The following is a 25,625-nucleotide window of genomic DNA, read 5'->3' on the forward strand; positions in this document are numbered from 1 at the left end:
TTTTCTTTTGACAACTTGACCAACAATTAGTTCTTAATTAACCTGGGTTGTCAATTTATGATCACCCTCTTTCTTGGATGGACTATCTCAAATGTGGCGATCTTTAACAGAGAAATTGAGTCATCTGGCAGAGATTATCCTTCGTAAGGTTTCAGTTCTAGGGTTACCATATGTAGTACCCTCAGTTATATTTGAATTTCAGGTAAGCAATAAACACTTTTCAGGTAAACTATATATCTTGAAAAGTATATATTCAAATATTGAATTAGTCTTTCTTGACTCAAAAAGTATTCACTATCTAAAATTCAAACTTACCTAGTGTCCTGCATTTTTATTTATTAAATCTAGCAACCCATCTCAGTAAGCTTTGATAGAAAGTACTTCTGTGGGAGTGTTTAAAAATAGGTTAGGCACATGCACCAGCCCTGTAGCCTAGTAATTAAGAGAGCTGGATCCAATATGGCTAATTGCAGTTTGAGTTCCTGCCCCAGTGATCTGTAAAACATCCTGAATGCTGTGTGCATGCCCAAATCCCAGTGGGTTGGAGAAATGGAGATGGGATTGTGCCATGACTATACCCCATGAAGGGGGGGGGGGCTTTCTCCCTTTTCCTCTCTCTCTGTCTCTCTGTCTTTCTCTGGCATATGTGCCCTCTGGCAATAACAAAAAATAAAAAGAAATAAGCTAGGTTCAGAATCATCATGATCTGATGTATAGTTTGCTTAAAAGTTGGTCTACATGATTTCTTAATAGTCCTTCCTCAGCCCAGGAATTTGTTATTAATGATTCAGTGGTGAGAATACAAGTACGTTGTTAGTAAACACTTTACCAAAGGCAATTAGTATTTAACAGTATAAAGAGGTTATAAGGGTCAAGCATATATACAATTTTTCAAAATGATATTTTCATAGGACTTCATTTAATACATTAATTTCCATGTGTAAAACTTTGTTTTCTCCACTTCTAATAATTAATAAAACAAAATACGTACACCTGCTTGGGTTTCAAAACAATGACAAATCTCTTTCATGTGCTTACTTCTATATAATGTTTTCAAATACAATTTATATCATGATACCTTGAGAAAATCACAAGTGGTTTTTATTAGAATCATGGTGACATGTTGAATGAATAGGGATGGGATTAGATGGAACTAAATATTGTGTGATTTCAGTTTAGGTTTTAAATATACCCATGGGGCCCTTGGCTTTCCTTGAACTCATATATTCTTTGTAATTTTGTAAAGAAGACTTCATGGGACCATTCTGCCTCAGTTGTGAACATTCAAAGAATGACATATATAAGAACATTGGACAGTTTTGCTGGAAAATTTAGGACATTTTTTTTTCTTTTGAAAGAGAGTGTGTGCACCCGCCAGAGAAAGACAGAAGGAACAGAGAGAGAGGGAGAGGAGAAAGCACCTCCAGTGAGGCACATTCATGTTGCAATCCTTTTTCCTCCATCTCTTCCTCCTTTGGGGATTTTGGGCACCTCTGCACACATGCCTGGCATGTTTTTCGAGCCTCTGCATCTGGGACTTGAACCATGTGGTCAGCTATGTATGATTCGGCTGCCTTAACCACCAGACCATGGATGGAGCCGGCCCTGATGTGTTTTTGTTTACTTCACAAACTGCGGTGGTTAGCTCATTCTTGTTCTCTTAAAATTAATCAAATCTGAGGCCAGCAGGTGGCGTGGTTAGGGCACTGGAATACTACATGGCTGATGGCAACTGAAGTCCTGGACCTGGTGGCTTCCAGATTGTGTTGAGCAGGGTGTGAGCATGCATAGGGTCCTGAGAGGAGAGTGGATTGTGGTGCGGTGGCCCCCAGTGGGTGATTTCTCACTTTCCTTCTCACCGTCTCTCTCTAGCGAGTGCACTGCCCTATGACAAAAACCTTTGAAAAAAAAGAAAGAAAAAAAAGATTTATTAGGTCTTTTGCTATAAGAAATTTAACTTTTCAAAATGATTTGTCTTCTTTGTCCTGTGACTCTTTTCTTTTTCTTTTTCTTTTCCTTTCTTCCTCCCACCCCTCTTTTTTTTTTAAAGATTTTTTTCCCATAGGGTATATGCACTTAGTTGCCAGAGAGACAGAGAGAGGGAAAGTGAGAAGTCATCTCCCAGGCGGGATGGCCCGGTCACAGTCCCTTCTCTTCCATTCTCCTTCTGGGATTTTGCACACATACACACATGCACCTGGCATGATTTTCAAGCCACCAGGTCTGGGACACAAACCACAGTTGGCCATTTGGGAGTCCACCACCTTATCCACCACACCACCTGATGGCCCCTGTCTTGTGACTTTCTATAATGCTTATAAAGTAGTCATGCAGAGTGACAAAAACAAGACTTCTTACTTTCCTCAAATGTTTACTTATATATTTTTAATAAGTGTTAGTTATTTAAAATCATGAAGTAAATTAGAACACAAATACATAGAGTTTTATTCCTAAGAGAGCAGGATAATATAGTAACTCCCAGACCACAGTTTCTGAGAAATTTGAGGTGATCTGATTTTACAAAATTCTGACTTAATAGGGCCCTCAAAAAGTTCATGGAAAATGTGTATTATGAAAAAGACTGCATTTTAACTTTTTTGATACCCAACTAAATTCATATTTTAACTCAATCTTTCCACAATCTTTTAACATACCTTCATGTATTTGGAGGAAAAGGCAACAAAAGGGGTTTTCTTCAGTTTTTTCATTGGCTCTTGATCACAGAGCTATTCAGACCTATCTTGCGGCCCCCAGAATGTACATATGGGAAACATCTTTCTTGGTCTTTAGCAAATAGGCACTCTTTTATCCTATTTTTGTTATTTTGCTCTATGGGGCTAGAGGAGATGGTTGGAAAGATAAACTCACTACAAGAACCACAGGCTCTGTCTTGCCAAACAATGCTCTGAATGAAAGTTACAGAGTTTCAATAAGCAAGGGGAACTTTGGAAGCATTTAGGAGTACCTAAGCAATGCTGTGAATCAGAGAACACCTCTAAGAGGAAGTGACTTCAAGTTGCAAATAAAAGTAGGAGAAGTAGTTAATGGTAAGGAGTATATTCCAAAAGGGAGTACATAGAAAGGCCCAAGACTCGTGAGAGAGCCTAGTTAGTTAGAGAGTTAAAGTCAGTTTAATTTTATGACTAGATTTCTGGGCCAGATTAAGGAAAATTTTATAAACCATTAAGAAGAAGGATTTAATCTTTTTTTTTTTTTTTTAAAGAGAGCTTTTGCTATAGGGTGCGTGTACTAGCCATAGAGACAGAGAAAGAGAGACAGAAAGTGAGAAATGGCCCCCCGTGGGGAGGATGGCCACACCACAATCCTTTCTCCTCCATTATCCTCTTGATATCTTGAGCACTCACGCATGCACACACACCCAGGTGTTATTTAAACCACCAGGTCTGGGACTCAAACCGCTGTCGACTATGTGGGAGTCCAGTGATGTAACCATTAGGCCATCTACTGGTGCCCCCCAAAAAGGATTTCATCTTAATGTTTTGCTGAAGAATTGATCAATTATGGGTTTGATGTTGTAGAGGACATAATAACATTTATACTTTTAGAAAAATGCCTCTAATTTCATTGTGGAGAATAAACTGGAGGGGGACGAAATGAGAGAGAATTGTCACGATGCTTTCCCAGGAACCTTGGTGAGGTGATGGTGACCCTGACCTAGGAAATTAGCTGCAAGAATGGAGAACACTGAATAGGTTCAAGAAATATACAAATAGCATCAACCAGACTTGAACGATGGATTGCAGAGAGTGAAATAAGTGAGGGAAGCTATAGAATGATAGCCAAGTTCCTGGATTGGGAAATTGGCTGGATAAACTATAATAGGATAAAAAGTAAAGGAACAAGTGTATGCAGGGGGAGGAATTAAGGAAAAGATAATGAGCTCAGTTCTAGGTACATCTTGGGCACTTATGGACACTGAATTCATTTATTTAGACAACAAATACTTACAAAGTGCCAGTTATATGCCCGATAGTGTAAGAGTTCCAGGCCAGGGGTACAGAAGTTAACATGTTTTAAAGATTGTGGTATAGTGAAGGACATGTACAATAAATAAAAAATAGACGCAGTAACTATAGTAAACGGATAACAATAAATCCGAGCACCAAATGTAGTGGAGGCAAACATGATTGTGTATTGATTTCTTTCAACTTAAAAATAGGATCGCAGGCATGAAATAGATATAGTACGGCCAAGCAATACCTTGTCGATATCTGGTCCACCTTCTCTTTTATCAAACCTCCAACAGTGCCTCTTCTTTTCTCACCTTCAATAAAATTCACCAAAGGCAAACAACTCATCTTTTTACCCCCCCGATCTACCAGTCCATTGCATTTTTATTGTATCCTCTGCCTTCACGCTGGTGGACAGTGAGCCTAACCCTGATCCTGCCCAAGGCCAGTCCTCTACTTGTGCACAGGAGCCAGTCTCCTCCTGCCTATTTGTGGGCATCTTGTCACATAGTATGTCTTAAAAATAAAACTCTTTTTTTGACTTCATGTCTTCTACCCCACTGCCCTATTTATTTGCCTTTTCCCTTTACAATAGGAAAATAAAAAAGGACTCTGAAGTTAGACTTGTCTATTTTTTGTACTCCACTTCCTCACCTCCCATTCTTTTTTATTTATTTTATTTCATTTTTATTATACCTCCCATTCTTTTCATAACTGATGCTAAGCAGGGTTGTCCCCACCAGTCACTGCAGCCTTCTTCCCTATGATTATCAACAACTTCTGTCTTACCAAACCAATGTTCAGTTCTAGCTTCATTTTACTTTCTCAGTTTTCATTGCCATATTCGTTGGTCTTGAAATCTATTTAGCTTCATAGATACCATAGTCTCTGAATTTTTCATCTGTTGCCCTAAGTTTCTTATGCTTGCTCTTTTGGCTTTCCTTATGTAATTGTAAATATAGATTGTGCCTTGATGATCTCATCTAGTCCTGGGTTTTATGAACCACATATACCCTGATCATTTCTAAAGATATTTCTATAGGTGCAACTTTTTGGAACTAGACTCATATATTCAATTGCTTATTTTGCATTTCCCATTGTTCCTCAAATTGACAACAGAATTATTGATTCTATATGTCCCTATCCTTGCTTCTTCACCTACATCACCAGGCGTGCTCCTCTAAATCTCTTCAATCTCATTAAGTGGCCCCTCTTTTCAACCAGATGTCAGGCTAAAAAAGTAATCTGCATGCATTACCATACTCTTTCATTTATACACCTTATATTCAGTAAGTTCTGTGATTCGATCTCGAGAATATACTCCAAATCTGGTCAGTTTTTACTACCTTTATTATCCAGATCTGGTCATTGCTGTGAATTAGTTCAGGGTAACCTGGCATTTTTTCCTGCCTCTCTCTTGTTCCCACTCTGGTCCCTCCCATAATCCTTTCTCCACACAACAGCCAGGGTGATGCAGTAGCATTCCATCATATTTGAAAGAAAACTCAAACTATCTACCATTGATCTGCAAGACCCTCCATGACCATCCCCACAAACTCTTCTACTTCATTGTATGGTATTCTCCTCTGGTCTTCTATAATCCAGTGAAGAGAAGTGAAATGATTTAAAACATATTTTAGAGACTGAATTAACAATATTTGTTGATTAATTAGATGTAGGTGATAAGGAAGCAATAAAGAACAATTCATAGGTTTGGAATTTGAGTAACCAGGTGGATTGCAAAATTTTGAAAAATTCTGACCATTGGAAAAATGGAGTGACACCATGGAAGAGAAATTTTTGAGAGAAAGAGAAAATGAGCATTTGATTTTGGGCCTTCCTTTTCATGGAAAGGAATAAAAATAAATAAATTCAAGACTGAAAAATTTATATTAGCTCAGATTCATGCAATTTGGATCTGTAGGTAATTGATTAATTGGAAAAGTCAACTGAAGAACAGATTCATTAAGAATCTTACTTATAGAACTAAAATACTTTAATTCAAAACATATATTTGAATACTAATTCATCAATCTATTACTACTGGGCCATGGCATTTATTTTCCCCTCTGAGTATAGATCGTTTGATTGAAGTTCTCTATTAACTTTTATAAAAATTATTTATTTAATTTTTATGTATGCATTCATTTATTTTAATTTGACCAGAGAGAGAGAGAGAAAGTGAGAAAGCAAGCCACCACATCCAGGAATCGAACTGTGATCAGTCATGTGAGAGTGTCCAGTGCCTTAACCACTACACCACCTGCTGTCCCCTCTATTGACTTTTTAATATAAATCACACCCATATTGCATTGTATAGTATTTTTATTTTCTATATCTATAAACGAGCTGAAACTTAAATTCTTAAGTTCTTAAATGTGAAAAAAGCTGAAGGCAAAACCTCCTAGACTTTTATTTTTCTACATTTGTGAGGAAGTTCCCCCACACAGCTGTGCCACTATACCCAACTCAACAGGATTTACTTTCACTTGCTTTTCCTTATGACTTTATAAAGCATTCAGTATATTTTTACATTACAACTTTTACTCATTTAACATTTAATCAGCCATTAATATTTAATAAAATTAGACTTGCAATAGCAAGTACAACTGAAATAAAGAGGTTTTGAATCAACTTGAGCTGATTTTTGAGAAGCCTACAATTAATGCCTTGGGCATCAGTCACAGTATATTTTATAGTGGGATTGAAAAGCATTGGTTAATCTGGTCAACCGAATAAGAGGTTCTTTAAGAGAATTTTTACTATGTTTACAGACTAGATATCAGATACATATAAATTTGTATTACATATATACTGAGTATACATATTTAAAATACTACCTTTCAGAAAAAAAAAATCTCACAAGTTTTCCATCTACCTCAAGTGGTGGTATACATGATAGGGATTTTCAGGATTGGAAATTAGGATAATAGTAATCAATCTGAGTAGAATTTTGCTAACTGCAGAGTGGTATAAGAGAAAATAGAAATAATGGAACTAAACTGGCTTTTGTTGAAGTTCAGAGTCAACATTTTAGCACCCCAAAATGTGCACTTGGACATAATGACTATGTTTGGCAAGAAGGAGGATTTTCTGGGATTGAGTGCATCACATGGTAAAGACAGCCCTGTCAAGCCTGAGAGCAGGGCTGTGTTCCTGTTTGGGAGGATCCTGGTATATGTATCAACAGAGCATCCTTAAATATCAGTGTTCACCAACACAAATGAAGTAGATAATGATTGTTAGTCAATGACTTGTGTTAGATAAATTAAAGCCTTAACTATTGTCTTTCAAGTCAACAAACATTTATTGATTGCCTGCTATGAGCATGGCCCTGTGTTCTCATGTACGGATGCACAAATAAAAAACATGTTTCCAGCACAAATTTAGACTCTGGTGGCAAGCAAGACAGGCATTTTGTAACTAATTATGTCAAACTACGAAGCACTAGGATGTCCATACCACATTCTGTTAATTTCCTTTGGAGACTAAAGGAACACTGCATTTTTGAAAAAGTCAACTGTTGCTTAATGTAGGGCAACTTACATAAACATTTGAATTTAGTATAGGTTTCCTACTTTTCAAATGAGCTGACAATATTCTGGGAGAAGTGTATATTGTTCAAAGTGTTGTTTTCACTAAACAGCTCCATTTGGGAGATACCTATTAATTCTACATTATTTATGGCTATAACATTTTTCCTTTGAGGTCAGACTTCTGAATCATTCACCCACTGTTTTTTGTAATTGGAGAGTCTAGTAGTCTGTCTTTTAGGCACCTTTCATGGAAGTCATCATGAATATTGGTTAAATTGGACGCTTTAGAGTCCCCTCAAAGTTACAGAACAGTCTGGCTGTGTTTACTAGCCGTTTCTCACTTTCTAACTAGTTAGCTCAGATTCTACCTATCTCTCTCTCTCTCTTTGTTTCCATTTGCCAGAGAGCATGTGCTCTTCCTAGAGAGATAGAAAGGAAGAGATAAGGTGAAAAAGCAACACCCCCTGGGGACAGTCACGCTACAATTGCTTCTCCTCTATCCCTCCTTTCAGGATTTGGGGCACACACGCACACCCAGCTTATCAAGCCACTAGTTTGGGGACTTAAACCGCACAGTTGGGCATGTAAGGACCAGCTGCCTTAATCACCACACTCCTGACTGGCCCATCTACCTATTTTTAAGATATCAGCGTACTTCTTGGGACCAGCAGTTGGCGTAATGGCTATGTCGCTGGACTCCCATGTAGTTGACCACGGTTCGAGTCCCGGACTGGCTGGCTTAAACTCACACCAGGCACGTGTGCGTGCGTACCCAGGATCCTGAGAGGAGAATAGAGGAGAAGGGATTGTGGTGTGGCCATCCCCCCTTGGGGGTGATTTTTCGCTTTCTGTCTCTCTTTCTGGTGAGTGCATGCACCCTATAGCAAAAAGCTCTCCAAAAAAGAAATAAATAAAAATTTAAAAGATATATCCATGTACTTCCAAACATGGCCTTCCCCTAGGTTAAGTGAAGGCACACTGCTAGACCATCGTAGGCCTGTATGCCCTTTTCTTCATGGCTTTGATCTCAGCTGAAACTTTACATTATGTGGTGGCAGGTCAGCCATTTCAGTTAAGTAATCCCAATTGACTTAACAAAGCAGGAATTATGTATCTTTTATTCCTTTTCATTTCCTCAGCTCTTCATCTGGTGCTTGGCAATGAATGAATAAGCTCCTACCTGACGTCTTTATTTCCCTCCAGTGTTAACTCTTGCGGGACGGGGTGGGAGGGAAAGTTGGTGGGGGGGAAATTGATATCGGCAAAGTGAAGTTTTATAAAGTTGCTAACTACTTACTTTTAGTGTCCTAAGCTTATTTTACTAAAGTTTTAACAGATACTCTGCCACCATGTTGCTGGGTAACAAGTTTGCTTTTTATCATTTATGACTTTATGTATTTTAATCAAGCTCCTTATTCAACATTTGCCTTCCCAGGATGACAGGTCAACATTTCAATATAGGTGCCTCAAGAAGCAGCATCCTGGTCCCTCTGAACATGTTATTGATAGTTGCTATTTCTAATGCACGACAGCTTGAGGTTTAGCAGGACTGCAGCCATTTTGAAATTAAGAAAGGCCTCTCATGAGAACGACCTGAACAAGTGAGATAGGCAGATAGGCAGATCTGTTTAGGGAATGGTCAAATGAAAGCCAGGAATAGGTATGTGAAGTAAAACAGGAATCAGGATAATTGCTCAGAGGAAAGTGAGTGACTTCGATTGATTGTAGTGAGAAATGATTTGCATATGCTGTATCTTGTATCTACAAATGCTGAGAACACGTTGCACTTTTCAACACAGTTTAGTGGTTTTTGTGGATTATCTTCCTGTAAACTGGTGGCAGAAATAAACTCTCTTCTCCAGCCTCTACTTCTCATTTCATTGATCTGCGAAGAAGCAGTGGCCAGACTTAGTTTGCCAGTAAATATTTCCTGTCACTTGTACTTTCTTTGGCTTCATGATTATAATTTTGGGGTATGATGATCATAAACTCACATGGCATTAAAGTATATTCTTTAGGGTTTGTAGGATACTAATACCAGCTTGTGTCTAGTATTCTTATTGATCCATTTACATTTTCTTTACTTTTTGACCCAACTAGATAATTCAGTCAGTATTCTTCAGAAACTGTCAGTGACTTCCAGCTTGTACTTTTCCCTGCTTTTAGGTGATAGCTCAGAGCCACTCATTTTAGACCTATTCTATTTATCATAAAATGTTACCTTTACGTGCTGAGTTGAAGGCCAGCTATTACTTTTCTAGTCACGTGTACACGTTGGTAAGATTTTTTAATATCAAATATTACCTTTTTTTTCCCTTAGCTACAGATTTAAATTTTCATATAGAATAAATTTGGGCTCTGCGAACACTTATATATGAGTTAAATATGATTGATCTCAGTGTTGATTCACAAAGAACTTTACTCTGGAGAAAACCTACACATTTATCCCTTTTCTGAGTAAAGGTATGTCCTGGTCTAAGTTTTCTCAGGGTAACACTGCTTAACATCGCCACTGTGTCCCATGGGGATTTCTGTCTTTGCGTTCAAGAGCAGGCTGGTATGACATGCGCCGGTATTGGCTTCTGATAATGTTCTGATTGAGGCTTCTGATACTTGCTTAAAGACTAAATGTTGCCTGCTGTTAGATATTTTCAGTAAGATTTTAAGGTGGTTATAAAACAGTTAAAAGGGAACCAGCAGACGGTGTAATGGTTACGTCGCTGGACTCCCATGTAGTTGACTGTGGTTCAAGGCCTGGACCCTGGGACTTAAAATTTGCTGGGTGCATTTGCGTGCCTGCCCAAAATCCAGAGAGGAGAATGGAGGAGAAGGGGTTGCTGCGTGGTCATTCCCCCTGGAGGATGATTTCTCACTTTCTCTCTCTCTGTCTCTCGTTGTCTCTCCAGTGAGCATATGCACCCTATAGCAAAAATCTCTCAAAAAAAAAGCTAAATGACATCAGAATCACATATTTGCCCACTGTTTGAAACAAGTGAGTTTTACCTTTCTTTGCTACATAGAAAAGTAAGCTATTTAAATAACCCACAGTAAAATCACAAGTGTAAAATAAAGGATCTGAGTTATCTGAAACTGTATTTAAGAATTGACTATGCTTGTATAGGGCTGGCTTCAAGGACATGAATCTGAGGCTGCTGGGAACTAAAAGTTGTTTTTTATTTCCTTTTTTTTGGAGAGGTTTTTTTGCTATAGGGCACGTGCACTTGCCAGACAGACAGAGAGACAGAGAGCGAGAAATCACCCCCCAGGGGGGATGGCCATGCCACAGTCCCTTCTCCTCCATTCTCCTCTCGGGATCTTGGGCACGCATGCACACATGCCCGGCGTGAGTTTAAGCTACCAGGTCCAGGACGCGAACCGTGGTCGACTACGTGAGAATCCAGCGACATAGCCATTACACTAACTGCTGGTCCCAAAGGCTTTTAAATCTTTTAGCTGATTAATGGACATGGTTTTTGTTTCAGGGAAAACAAGTGGATCTATTAACTTGATAATGACCTTCCCATTATTTCCTTATAAAATAACAGACTTACAGCAGGATTTTCCAGCATAGCCAAAATATACCAGAGCCGTATGAAAAATCTGACGACAGGTTTAGTTTCCCTGCAGGGATGGGGTATCACTGCAGAGTGTGTGCTGGATGTCTGATGGAACTGTGTTCTTCATTATTAAGGGTCATGAAGACACAGAGGTAAGAAGGGAATATATTCTTTAGATTATCATAGGAATTGCGGGTTGTATAAAGATTCAAGTATTTACTTTTGAATTTCATAAACTATTAGTAAAAAGAATCCAGCTTACATTCATTCTGATAAATTGAGACCTAAGATTACTTTTCAGTAGTTTTGTTTAATTGTATAAAATATTCCTTAAGCTGGTCACTAGAATTTCTCATGATTTGGCTCCAGAAATAATCTAGAAATTAAGATTTCAATAGATATGCAAATGTATTGGTATTGTTTAAACTTAGAATTTTCTATCGTGGGCACCTTATGAATGTTCCAGATAGGACTTAAGGATTAGGTGGTAGGGGGACCAGCAGTTGGCGTAATGGCTATGTCGCTGGACTCCCATGTAGTCGATCGCAGTTCAAGTCATGACCCAGTGGTTTAAACCGGGCGCGTGGGCGTGTGTGCCCAAGATCCCAAGAGGAGAATGGAGGAGAAGGGATTGTGGCATGACCATCCCCCCAGGGGGTGATTTCTAGCTTTCTGTCTCTCTGTCTCTTTCTGTCTTTTTGGCAAGCATACGCACCCTATATCAAAAACCTCTCAAAAAACAAAATAAAACAAAACAAAAGACTAGTTGGTAGGGGGACCAGCAGTTAGCGTAATGGCTATGTTGCTGGACTCCCACGCAGTCGACTGTGGTTCAAGTCCTGGACCCGATGGCTTAAACTCACACCAGGCGTGTGTGCATGCATGCCCAAGATCCCGAGAGGAGAATGGAGGAGAAGGGATTGTGGCATGGCCATCCCTCCGGGGGGTGATTTCTCGCTTTCTATCTCTCTGTCTCTCTCTGTATGTCTGGCGAGCAGATGCGCCCTATAGCAAAAACCTCTCCAAAAAATAAAGACTAGTTAGTAGGAATGTTGTAGACAAATCTTTGCTCTTCAAAGTATGACCAGCAACATTGGCACCGTCTGGGAGCTGGTTAGAAAAACAGAATTTTAGGCTTCCACTCTAGACATAATCAGAATCCACACTTTTAACATGATTATAAGGTAATTTATATATAAAGTTTGCGAAACTTTTGTGGAAGATATTTAATTAGGATGGAGCCAGAGAGGGACCCTGGTAGGTCTAAATGCCTTGAAGTCCTTTATCTTAAGGTTCTATGTTACACTGTAAAGGGACCACCTTCAACTGTGTTATATTTGGATTTTTAACATATGGCTAGATTGAAAATGACAGACGGTAAACTCTTTGTGAAGGAGACTTTAGGATGGCAATGTAAATTTTTTTTTTTCACTTTTGCTATTCCTCAGATGTGTTTGATATTCTAATGGTCCTTGACACTATTCTTGATTTTGGCCTTTTAAAAAGACACATGGTGGGACCAGCAGATGGTGTAATGGCTATGTCTCTAGCAGGATTCGAGTCCCGGACCCAGTGGCTTAAACTCATGCTGGGTGCATGTGTGTATGGGCTCAAGATCCCAGGAGAATGGAGGAGAAGGGATTGTGATGTGGCCATCCCCCTGGGGGGTGATTTCTCGCTTTCTGTCTCTCTCTGTCTTTCTGGCGAGTGCACGCGCCCTATAGCAAAAACCTCTCCAAAAAGACACATGGATTTGAAAGTCTTATGACAAAAAATTTGAACTTTGATATATCATTTTTATGACTTGAAGCCATCAGGGTCTATTTGCTCATACCCTTGTGTTTTGCAACTTAAAGCTGGCTAGAACATAATTTCAAAAAATGAAATATACCTTGAATGAGATATTCTTGACTCTGTTGGCATAAAAATATAACACACTTACCTAAAAATTAGTCTGCAGGTCTTTCCCACAGTGGGATTAATTATATTTACTTTATCACAAATACCTTTACAATTTCATTTTACCATTATTCATACCACAAGAATCTTGGGTAGTTCACACACAAACATGGTCTTTGTAAGAATACTTTGCTATAGGGCGTGTGCGCTCGCCAGAAAGAGAGAGACAGAAAGCGAGAAATCACCCCCCAGGGGGGATGGCCATGCTGCCATTCTTTCTCCTCCATTCTCCTCTCGGGATCTTGGGCACGCACGCACATGCGTCCAGCATGAGCTTAAGCCACCGGGTCCAGGACTTGAATCGCGTTTGGCTACATGGGAGTTCAGCGACATAGCCATTACGCTAACTGCTGGTCCCTGTAAGAATACTTTAAAAAGTCTTCAACAAATGAATTAAAAATGTTCTTTCTTTTTAAAACCATTTCTGAAGACCCTTTATTCTTTTTATTTATTATTTTTTGAGAGGTTTTTGTTATAGGGCACATGCACTCACCAGAAAGAGAGAGAGAAAGAGAGACAGAAAGCGAGAAATCACCTCCACCCCCCCACACCCCCGGGCCACGCTGCAGTCCCTTCTCCTCCATTCTCCTCTTGGGATCTTGGGCACACACGCACACGTGCCTGGCGTAAATTTAAGCCACTGGGTCCGGGACTCAAACCGCGGTCAACTACATGAGAGTCCAGTGACATAGCCATTATGCCAACTGCTGGTCCCAAGACCCTTTACTCTTCATCTCCTTAAAACTTTTATGTGAGATAATCTCTAGTGTTCTGGTAATGTTTGCTTACTTCCTTTTTTTCTTTTTTTGGTGGTCACAACTAAGGGATTAGAGGTGGAGTGGTGTCTGTGATATTTGGTAGGCAAAGCCAGGAGTTTTGCTGAACATCCTGCAATGCCTGGGCCATGCCAGACAGGAAGGTCAGCGCCAAATGTCAATAGTGTGGAGGCCAATAAGTCCTGTACTCAGTGAGCAGCTGAGCTGGTTAATGCTCAGACTTGCAGTCATCATGCGTGCTGGAAGGAATGCTGTTTAATCTAAGCCTATGGAAGTTTAAATACAGTGTCAATATTTTTACAATCTATGGCAATGTCAAAATTCAGTCTATAAGGTAAGATGACTTCATAAAGTTTGTATAAGGTCACAAATATCGGAAATGAGTTTGGGAGTGTTCCCCCCACTTTTCCCGTTCACCTCAGCAATGGAATAGGTTTCCTGTTAAAGGAAGTTGAGTGATATACTGTCGTGAAAATATTGGATATTTCAATTAATAAATTCCAAATAAAAGTGGAATTAAACTAAAAATTATAAAGAGTCCTTGAATGGCTTGTTGATTAGAAACTAATGTAACTCCTTGTCTAGGGTAAAATACCAAACAGGCAGCAGCTGCTGGTAATTTGGTGCAAGTAATTGTAGAGCCAATAAGTTGAAGAAGTGCTTATTAAAAGAAACTGCTTTCCTATCTGCTTGTAAGTTGAATTGAGTAATGCACTCTACATGTGGTCTGACGCTGGGTAAATTATACACCTGATTTAAAAACACTCCATCCGTAAGAGCTCTATTTTGCTCGTCCATAAAATTTTTACTTTCTTCATTACTACTTGCAGTGGTGTATGGCATAATATCTATCAAATTAGGCTTTGAGGACATCTCGGGCTGGCACCCCGCTGACTTGAACATGTGCTTAATATCACTGCAGTGCTTTTAACCCCATGAGCACCCTGGGTTAGCCCACATAGACATGCAGACTCTGTTCCCCTCTCTCCGTGTGGCTGCCTCTTCCCCTCCTGAGAATGAGAACATCAAAGATAAGGGTTGGGAGCTGGGTTGGGGCTTAGTTACTGGGTAAGAGAAATAAGTAGCTAAAATTTGTATAAAATCAGACAGACAAAAAACTATGCAAATCTTACTGTTTCACAATCCTTAGAAATATGAACAAATGTAAACATTTAAAGCCAAGGAGGTCTATTTGACCTAATAAACTCTGAAAAACATGCTAAAGCACACTAGTGCTTTCTGGACAACTCTGAAAAGCCAAATTTGGAATGTGTTTTATTCCTGTTTATAATATCTAAATGACTTTAACTTTAATAAACATTTATTGCCTTATGCCTACTGAGTGCCAGGCACTGTGCTTGATGCTGAAGATACGGTGATGAACACATAGGACCTTGGCATCTGGTAGCTGAAATCTAGGGAAGGGGTGAAGAAGGGGTGAAGAGAATGTGGTTAACAACGTATTGGATATAATGTTGCAAATGGTTGGGATGATGGCTATACTAATTACCCTAATTTAATAACCATTACACATTGTAGTCATATATTGAAAAATTAGAGAGTTGGGAACCAGCAGTTAAGCATAATGGCTATATCACTGGACTCCCACATAGTCGACCGCGGTTCGCGTCCCGGATCCGGTAGCTTAAAACTCATGCCATGTGCGTGCGTGCCCAAGATCCCAAGAGGAGAATGGAGGAGAAGGGATTGCGGCGTGACCATCCCCCCCGGGGGGTGATTTCTCGCTTTCTGTCTGTCTGGTGAGCGCACGCGCCCTATAGCGAAAACCTCTCCAAAAAAAAAAAAAAAAAGTAACAATTATATGTTAATTTAAAAAAAAAATCTTGCACAGGGGTCAGGATTTCAACAAATAATTGTAACGGCAAAACAAATCATCTCAAGACATTTGTTCAGCATTCATTCATCCACCCCTTCGTCCAGAGGAGATGGCATCTGACCCAGTTACTTGCTGGGTCCTCATGGCAGACATTGTCCTATTGCAGAGCTAGATCTGCTTATGAACCTCAACCTGATGGTATTCAACATTGAAATCGTGTCGTTATTCCCACTTCTCTTATTCCTTGCTGACTCCCCAGTCTTCCAATTATTTAGCTTCTCATCCGCAATGACCGTGGGGGAAGTGCATTACTAGAGAATTCTACTATTTTGTGATCACACTGCTGTTCTAAATTAACAAACGTGCATGTTAATCATAATTTCGTTAGTAATACTATGGACAGTGGTTCCTTTTATACGCTTGTTTTTATTATAAATGAATACTCATGCTTTATTAATAATCAGTCTCATGAGAGCAATGACTTTATCCCCAGAGAGATGGACCCACCCTTAGACTGTTGACAAGTTAGATTCTTCTATCAACCAGATTCCAGAAACCCAAGAAAGGATGCCACTAGAGGATTTATTTTTTAAAGTTTTTGTTTGTTTGTTTGTTTTGCCATAGGCCACATACACTCACTAAAGAGAGACAGAGAAAGGGAAAAATGAAAAGTAAGCCCCCAAGGGGCATGGCCATACTGCAATCCATTCTTCTCTTGTGATTTTGGGCACACATACACATGTGCCTGGTGTGATTTTCAAGCTGCTGAGTCTGGGACTTGAACAGCAATAAGCCATGTGAGAATTAGCCACCGTCTTAACCACGTTGCCACCTGCTGGCCCTGAAGGGTATTTTATAAATGCTGAGAGAGGGCAAGCAGGTGCTGCGGTGGTGAAGGCGGCTGATCCCACGTGGCTGGCTGCACAATTCAGGCTCCACACTGGCGGCTTGAAAAACATGCCAGGTATGTGTGTGAGAATGCTCACAGTCCTGAGAAGAGAATGGGATTGCAGTGTGGTCATTCCCCCAGGGGGAATCTCTCTCTCTTTCATGTGTGAGCACACATGCTCTGTAGTAAAACTTAAAAAATAAAAAAAATGCCAAGAGAGTGAAAGACTATGAAAGACTAAAGTTAACCATTTTTCAAGTGTCAACCTCCAAGAAACAGAGGAATAAATAAGAGGAAAACAGATAATCAGAGTAACAAGAACCAAAAAAGAAAGAGTTTATAGAGGAACTGGAAGCCAGAGGTAGATAGGCCTGAGAAACAGGTCATTAGATAAGTTCAGAGATCCTTCTAGAGAGCAATGTCAGAAGTAGGAAGGCATGAAATGTTTGTGGGCTAAATAACTGGTAGATAAGTGAAATTGTTGAATGTGGGCTCTTTTTCAAGGATTTGACAATAGAATGGCAGTTTGATGAGCTGATTAGAAACAGAAAATCTCTGTGAACAAAAAGAAAATCACAGGTGGGTAGGGATGGGATAAGGAAAGAAGCAAACTTCTAGGTAAGCCATTCATGCAGTCACTTGTCTATTCAAATAGAGAGCGCGTAGTCCAGTGGCCAGGCAACAGCTGTGGAGCCCAGTTGCCTGGATTTAGATCCTAGTTCTGCTAATATAACCTCAGGTAAAGTCACCTCGCTGTGACTGTTGTACCTGCCCCGGAGGGTTGTTCTAAGAGTTGATGTACAGGTTAAATGAATTTACATTTATAAGGCATCTGGACCTATTCCTGATACGTGGTAAGAACTTAAAACATATTTGATAAATAGCAAAGGAGTTGCACTAGACGAGAGATACTCTAAGAATCTATAATGAAAATCTTGTCCATATTTTATGAACTTTTTAAAGGCTTATTCGTGTCTCTTTCATGAGAGAGTCCTAGTTAGCCTGGATCACAGATGTGTGCACGCACACCTGGCATGCTCAAGGAGGTCCCAGGACACTAACCCAGGACCTTCCCTGTGTGAGTCCAGTTGTGTTACTGCGGCACCACCACTTGACCTCTGTCTTACTAACTTCTTGTGTGTGTGTTTGCAATCCAAAATTACACAGAGCTTTCAGATGAAAATTGCTACATACGTTAGCACAAAATGTTATTCCTACATACAAGAAGGTAAAATTGCAGAACTCTGTTAAGGAGTTTAAAGAATTTCCTAATAAAATTCCAAACTAATTTCCATCATGTTTTTCTGCAATTAGGTAGCTCTCTAAGCTTCTTTTCTTTCTTTCTTTCTTTCTTCTTCCTTTTTTTTTTTTTTTTTGAGAGTTTTTTTGGTCTTTTATTCGTTTGTTTGATTGTTTTTTTGCTATAGGGCGCTTGCCAGAAAGACAGCAAGAGACAGAAAGCAAGAACTCAGCCCCTAGGAGGATGGCCACACCACAATCCCTTCTCCTCCATTCTCCTCTTGGGGCCTTGGGCACGCACGCACACACGCCCGGCGTGAGTTTAAACCACTGGGTCCAGGACTTGAACCGTGGTCGACTATTGAACCACGGTCAACTATGTGGGTGTCCAGCAACATAACCATTATGCCATCTGCTGGTCCCTCTAAGCTTCTTTCAGAATACCTATTTCTATTCTCTTTTGCTCTAGATACCATTTGGAGTTCAGGGAAGTCCATCTGTAAAATATTTCCAAGCTTTCTTCTTATTTTACTCCTTATACTTTTAAGTTATATCAGCTCAGAAAGTGTATGGTTAATTTAATAAACGCATCAGATGCCTCTCCTGGGCATCTCAGTTAATGTGAATGTAATTGTTTATTAATCAGTTGAAAATTCCTACTATAACGATGAAAGGTAGCTAAATTATTTACTGATTGTCTTTTTCTTCCCTTCACCTTAGACATATTCTTCCATTTCAGAGGATTATAAGCATTACTATGACGATTGGCCCATTATTTCTAAAACTCAGTATAGTAAAAAACAAATATGCTTCAAAATTATGGAAATGTTTTATGAAATAAGTTATAGAAATAATTTTCATTAATATGGGAATACATATTATGAAAAAATTATGGATTGTAAAAAAACTTTTGTACAAGTAATACAAAGTAAACTTGTACCTGTTCCATTTTCCCATGAGCTTGTTGAAGTCCATGGTAAAGTATTAAAAACTTATTTTTGGGGACCACAAGATGGTGTAGTGATTATGTCATTGGACTCCCACATGGCTGAATGCAGTTCGAGTCCTAGACCCGAAGCTTGAAACTCACACAGGGTGTGTGTGTATGAGTGCCCAAAATCCTGAGAAAAGAATGGCCATCCCTCCAGGAGTTGATTTCTCACTTTCTGTTTCTCTGTCTGTCCCTCCAACAAACACATGTCCTATAGCAAAATCTCTCTCAAAATAAAACCAAAAAAAAAACAAAAAACCTTTTATTTCTCATGAAAGCAAGTGATGGTTTAGTCAGAACAACATACTAACCTGTTGCTAAACTTAGTTTGCTTTTCTTCTGTCCTATGCAAGGAGAGAGGATACTTTAGGGAAGAATTCTAATGGCCGTCTTCGAGAGAAAACCGTCAATGGGTGACTATATAGGAACTATCTTCCAAAAAAACTCTTCTGAATGAGCTCTTCAGTTGCACCTCAACAGCTCATCAGAGAGCCTGACTCTGGGAGGAGGCCTGGGACACTCGATTGGAAACGGCAGCTGAATGGGCTATCTATCCAATAGGCAGAAGCAGAAAATAGCAACTGGAAAGAGAATCCCCCCAATGGCTTCGAATCATGATCAGGATGTGGATCAGGCCCATTGTACCTAGCTCTGTGATCTTGTTTAGGTTGCTTCACTTCCCTCCAGCAACCTCCTTAGCATCTATAACCCCCAGTGTCCTCATCTGCAAACTGAAAATGCTGGTGCTTCTCCTATGTCCCTACACAGGGTTATAGTGTGGACTGGGTGGATAAACTTTGTGTACCACATAGAACAATACAGTTCTTAGTATTATGATTATGATTAATCTTAACCTATGTCGCTGAACTCCCACGTAGTCCACCGTGGTTCAAGTCCTGGACCCGGTGGCTTAAACGCACGCCAGGCGCGTGTCCATGTGTGCCCAAGATCCTGAGAGGAGAATGGAGAATGGAGGAGAAGGGATTGCGGTGTGGCCATCCCCCCTGGGGGGTGATTTCTCGCTTTCTGTCTCTCTGTCTCTTTCTATCTTTCTGGTGAACGCACACCCCCTATAGCAAAAACCTCTCAAAAAAAAAAAATGTTTTAGAAAAGAGTAGAATTGACCTTGGCTACTTGACTAAATAGATTTCTAAAAGTATTAACACCTCTGTTTTTAAATAAACTGAAGAGGTCAGAGAAATGGACCAGAGAGAAGACAGGACTTAGAGGTGCCAGGGCTCAGCACAAAGCCTGACCTGTGCAGATACTTGAAAGGATGAGTTAGAGATGTTTAAATTATTTTAACTTTCTCCTTCATACTTGTGAGGGTTTTCAAGTTTAACACAAGAAGGATATATTAGTTTAAAATCAGAAACAGCATTATTTTTTTAAAGTACAACAAAAACAAACCATGGAAAATCAGTGTAGGCCAGTCCCACAGCCTAGCGGTTAAGAGGTCTGTATCTCACATAACTGGTTGTGGTTCGAATCCCAGCCATCGCAGCTTGAAACACACACTGGACTCACGTCCATGTGTGCCCCACGTTGTGATAGGATGGAGAATTGGAGAAAGGACTGTGGCGTGACCACGCTCCCATGGGAAGGGTACTTCCCCCTACTTCTCCCTGGCAAGCACGCACACTGTCTGCCAATTAAAAAAAAAAATCAGAGTGCCACAGAGATAGCTGTATGTAGGTGTCCATGACAGAGGAGGAGACCTGGGGAATGGTGTGGAGAGCTCCCATTTACTGGGCCCTTGTATTTAGGTAGTGAGAGATGGGCTCTCTATACTTTACTACTTGTAACAAGCCTAAAGGGTAGGTGCCAGTAGTATACCTTTGTACAGGTCAGGAACTGGGGCACGAAGGAGGCTGCGAAATTTCCTCTCCTACAGCCCGAGGGTAAGTCAGGATCCAAACCCAGTGAGTGTGGCTCTAAAACTGTGTTTTTAATTCTCAGCAATGTTGGCTGCGAGGTGGACCTCCTACTATCTTGGAAGTAACATCAAGAGCTGCTGCTCTACGTTGGTTGTGTGTGATTGCTAAAGGGCGCTGAGAGCAACAGAGGAGGAGAGCACAAAAATAAATCATATAGGGTGGAGGGGGTGTGTGGCCACATTGCAATCCTTTCTCTTCCATTCTCCTTTTAGGATTTTGGACACACATGCATATGCACCCGATATGGTTTTCTGTGGTTTGAGTCCTGGTACCTGTAGCTTAAAAAAAATGTCAGGACTCAAACCACGGAGTCAGCTATGTGGGATCCAGTGGCGTAACCACCATGCCACCTGCTGGCCCTTAGTTTAAACAACTTAGGGAGAGTTGGGCGAACTGTCACCATCTCTCCCTTCCCTTTAAGCTATGTTCCACAGGCTAGGTTATTCTTGTAACTAGCTGATTTACCCAGCAATCTAATGTTTTCTAGCTTTTCTCCCTGCTAGAAGTTTGGCTCTGGCCTTTCCCCTTAGAATTCCAAAAGACCTAGTTGGGTTTTGTTTTTGTTTTTGTTTTTGTTTTCCTCTCTGTGTCTTTGTTCTCCCCAACTCAAGGGGACACAGAAAGCCTATACAACTAAGTGGCATCCTTTTACAAAAAAGAATACATGGTTATAATTACAAGGTAAAGTAAACATGAATATTTATTTAAAGTAAGCTAAAAGCTAATGACAATAGGTCATTTTTTTTAAGTTCACTAACACCTTGACACCTTGCATTCCTAACTCTCTGGCAGGACCTTGAAAATGACCCAAATAAGTGGAAATCCCTGACCATGAGCATCGCCACTTCTTCTTCTTTATTTTTTTAAATAATTATTTTATTTAACTTTATTTATTTATTTTAATTAATAAAAATTTTACCAGGGAACCAGCAGTTAGCGTAATGGCTATGTTACTGGACTCCCACGTAGTTGACCACGGTTCGCGTCCCGGACCTGGTGGCTTAAAACTCACGCCGGGCGCGTGTGCGTGCGTTCCCAAGATCCTGAGAGGAGAATGGAGGAGAAAGGATTGCGGAGTGACCATCCCCCCTGGGGGGTGATTTCTCGCTTTCTGTCTCTAATGTCTCTCTCTGTCTGTCTGGCAAGCACACGCGCCCTATAGTGAAAATCTCTCAAAAAAAAAAAAAAATTTTTTTACCAGAGAAGGACAGAGCAAGAAGGAAAGAAAGAGAAAGAAATCGAGAAAGTGAGCCACCAGGTTCAGGACTCGAACTGTGGTCAGCCATGTGGGAGTCCAGTGCCCTTAACCACCATGCCACCTGCCAGCCCCTGAGCATCACCACTTTTTTTTTATTTTTTGGAGAGGTTTTTGCTATAGGGCACATGTGCTCTCCAGAAAAACAGAGAGAGACAGACAGACAGACAGAAAGTGAAAAATCACCCTGCAGGGGGGGTGGCCACATCACAATCCCTTCTCCTCCATTCTCCCCTCGGGATCTTGGACACACACGCACATGTGCCCGGCGTGAGTTTAAGCCACCAGGTCTGGGACTCAAACCGCGGTCGACTACATGGGAGTCCAGCAACATAGCCATTACACCAACGGCTGGTCCCGAACTTCACCAATTCTACCAGCTTCCTACTCAGAGAAATTGGGTATTATAATAGCACAGCCTCTGTCAGTGACCCCAATTTTAAAGAAAAGCACTTATGAAAGGCATTTATTTTGATATCCCACACAGAATAAAATTAGAAATTAATAATTGAAAATAAATAGAATAGGGGCCAGCAGGTGGCATGGTGGTTAAGGCACTGGACTCCCACATGACTGATCATGGTTCAAGACTTTCTACCATTAACAATTTTCTACAGTAGTTCAAGGAACAATTACTAGATATTTCATAGTTGCTGAAAACAGCACTTATTTTAAAAGTAAAACTGAGAGCAGTTTACAGATAAAACATTTAGCGAGTGCTTATTATATGCTGTCTGTGCTAAATACTTTATATATGTTGACTCATTTAATTCCTCAAAACAATAATTAGGTTTACTATTATCTGTTTGTTTGTTTTTCCTAGAGGAAACTGAGGTCCACAGAGGGAAAATAACTGTTCAAAATCACACAGTAATGAGAATGTACCTGGACTAAAACCCTGATGTGTGCAAGGTCTTTTCTCTCTAGACTCTTCATTCTATCATGAAATAATGCCTGGACTTCCTCACGAATGATGAGTGTCACCCCGGCCATCTGTCCTTTCATCACTGCCTTTTTTTTTTTTTGGAGAGGTTTTTGCTATAGGGCGCGTGCGCTCGCCAGACAGACAGAGAGAGACAGAGACAGAAAGCGAGAAATCACCCCCCAGGGGGGATGACCACGCCACAATCCCTTCTCCTCTCGGGATCTTGGGCATGCACATACATGTGCCTGGCATGAGTTTAAACCACCGGGTCCGGGACTCAAACCGCGGTCGACTACATGGGAGTCCAGTGACATAGCCATTACACTAACTGCTGGTCCCTCATCACTCATTTGACTCAACTGTTCTACTCAGCAATTTGCATGACAAAGAGACCTGAGATCACTGGGCAGGGGCACTGTTGGTCTTTTCCTATTCACTTCAGTCATATTTTTATGGGTAGGTGGTCGTGAAAGCAGTAGGAAAAAAAAGAAGATAATGAGAAGCTAAAAGCTGTATATACTTGTTTGCTATAGAGGAGACAGGCCCTGTCATTGCCAGGCCCTTTGTCCCCTGAGTAATACTGTCATTGAATAACAAGTAAAATAGTAATATTTTCATGTTTTCTCTGTATTCTGTCAAGTTAGTTTATTTGGAATGGAATCAAACCAAAACCTATGAGGTGCAATAAACATAAGTGCGTGTGTGTGTGTGTGTGTACGTGTATGTGTGTATGCGTATATATATTCTTAGGTTGATATGTGGGGTATATAAACTTTTGCTTGGATTAATGTTAAAATTGTATAAAGAGTGGAAATATTTATTGAACCTGACTCTAAAAGCCTGCAGAGGAATTCAGTCTGGAATCATATAGAAATAGCAGCAATAGCAGTAGCAGAAGCTGACACGTGTGCAGTGATGGTGTATGTCACACCCAGGGCTCACTGCTTTACGCACATGCAGTCTCATCCTCACCTTGTAGATGGGTGAACTTAATAAGGTTAAGAACTCTGGCTGTCTTATCAAGCCTGAGCTATAGTCAAGCTCACTTTGGCTAACCATCAACAACCAAATATTGGCATATCGATAATACATTACTTTCTTTGGGTGCTCCTTTCCTTCTCCACTGTCCCAAAATAGCCTCAGAGGAGATTCTTAAAGAAAATTTTCCTCTTGTCACTTTTATTTTTTATTTTTTTTTTGCTAAGGAGCAATCAAATCTGTTGGGGTTCATCATGGCCATCAGCTATTCATGGGGGCTTGGCGTCAAGGTGTGTTATGAAAACGCCACCTGCATGTGTTTTTGTGAATAGTGTTGACCCAGATTGGGGTTCTTAGAGACACCTGCTAACAGCCTGCAGTGCCAATGGCTTTGTCATTGGTTTCCAAAGGCACTAACTTACTGTGATTTGGGTAATTTTTCCTTCTAACCCAGCAGAAAAGGGCAGGACATAGGTAGAAAATATACCAATTTCTTTGATGTTTTCTAAGTACTTGCTCAATCTTACTCAAATGGAATGAGAGACCTGTGTGCATTAATATATTTCTACACATCATTGACAAAGAAAAGTTGGCACTGGCTTCTTCCTGATTCTACAAAATTTGTAAATTATTAACTGCCAAATTGGTGAAATAAAATAGTTTTGGTATGACTTGTGCAAAACTGTGAAAAAAAAAAAAAGCAAGATGCATTCAAGGCAACAAGCATTAGAAGATTTAAAAGTCAGTAATTTGAGTTAATGTTGATATGTAGAGAAGGAATAAAAATTTGCTTTATATGATCAAATAGTCATACTTTTTCTGACTACAGATTCAGTTACTGAAATAAGGAAGTAAGCATCTTGCAGATTCATAGAAATGTTTGTTTCCTTGAATCAGAGCACAGTGCTCTGTAGGAAGAAAACACAGAATACCCAAAATGAGGTTTGACTTAGCACTGCCAAAGAGTTGGTTCAATTTTATATATTGACTGGATGAAGCCCCCACCTTGAAGTCACTTAATTTATTTCTTTAATTGAAAGAATGCACTAATCTGTTTGATAGTATCCACTCTCCATCAACAGAAGCTTGCAACTTTGCAATCAATGTAAGGCCCATATTTCATTCGCAAGGGCAGTTTCATTGATATGTCTATCTGGGCATTTACCATATTATCAAATATATAACATAGAAAACATTGAATGAAATGCTCTTAAACAGCATGAAAATGAGAAATTTAGCTTGTTTGGCTATGGAAAATAAAGGAACAAACAACAGAAATCAAAGGACTGACGTCGGATTTTATTTAACTCTAAATAATTAGGCTAGCATTTGACACTTAAATGTCTACTGCTAAAAAGCAGTGCATATGCTTTTTGCTGTAACTATAAATATACGTTTAACCATTTCCCACAATGCACTGAAGTCTTGCCTTCCACATAGCTTCTGAATTGTTACTTGCCACTCATGTTTGATTCATAATTCTGCAACGTTCTTGTTGAAGGACTTTAAATAGTATGCATGCGTGTATATATATTCTGTATGTTTGTATATTTAGAAATATAGAATTCTACAGTTTATAAGGGGTCTTTAAAAAGTTCTTAGAAAATGATTTGTATAGGGGCCAGCAGATGGCATGGTGGTTGGATGTTGTACTCGCACATGGCCAACTGTGGTTCGGGTCTCGCACCTGGTAGCTTGCTTTCTCACTTTCCCTTTCTCTGTCTCTGTTTGGTAAAATAATAATAATAATAATAAGTAAAATTAAATAAATAATT

General features: G+C 39.9%; 1 long non-coding RNA gene across 2 annotated transcripts in view; it reads left to right on the top strand.

The window, feature by feature from the left end:
• LOC102486141 (uncharacterized) overlaps positions 1 to 25,625 on the top strand; it is a 491,111-nt gene that overhangs the window by 59,979 nt on the left and 405,507 nt on the right. The gene's annotated exons all lie outside the window — the stretch shown is intronic.

This window comes from Tupaia chinensis, unplaced genomic scaffold (genome assembly GCF_000334495.1).
Source record: "Tupaia chinensis unplaced genomic scaffold, TupChi_1.0 Scaffold000212_1, whole genome shotgun sequence".
Classification (NCBI taxonomy): domain Eukaryota; kingdom Metazoa; phylum Chordata; class Mammalia; order Scandentia; family Tupaiidae; genus Tupaia; species Tupaia belangeri.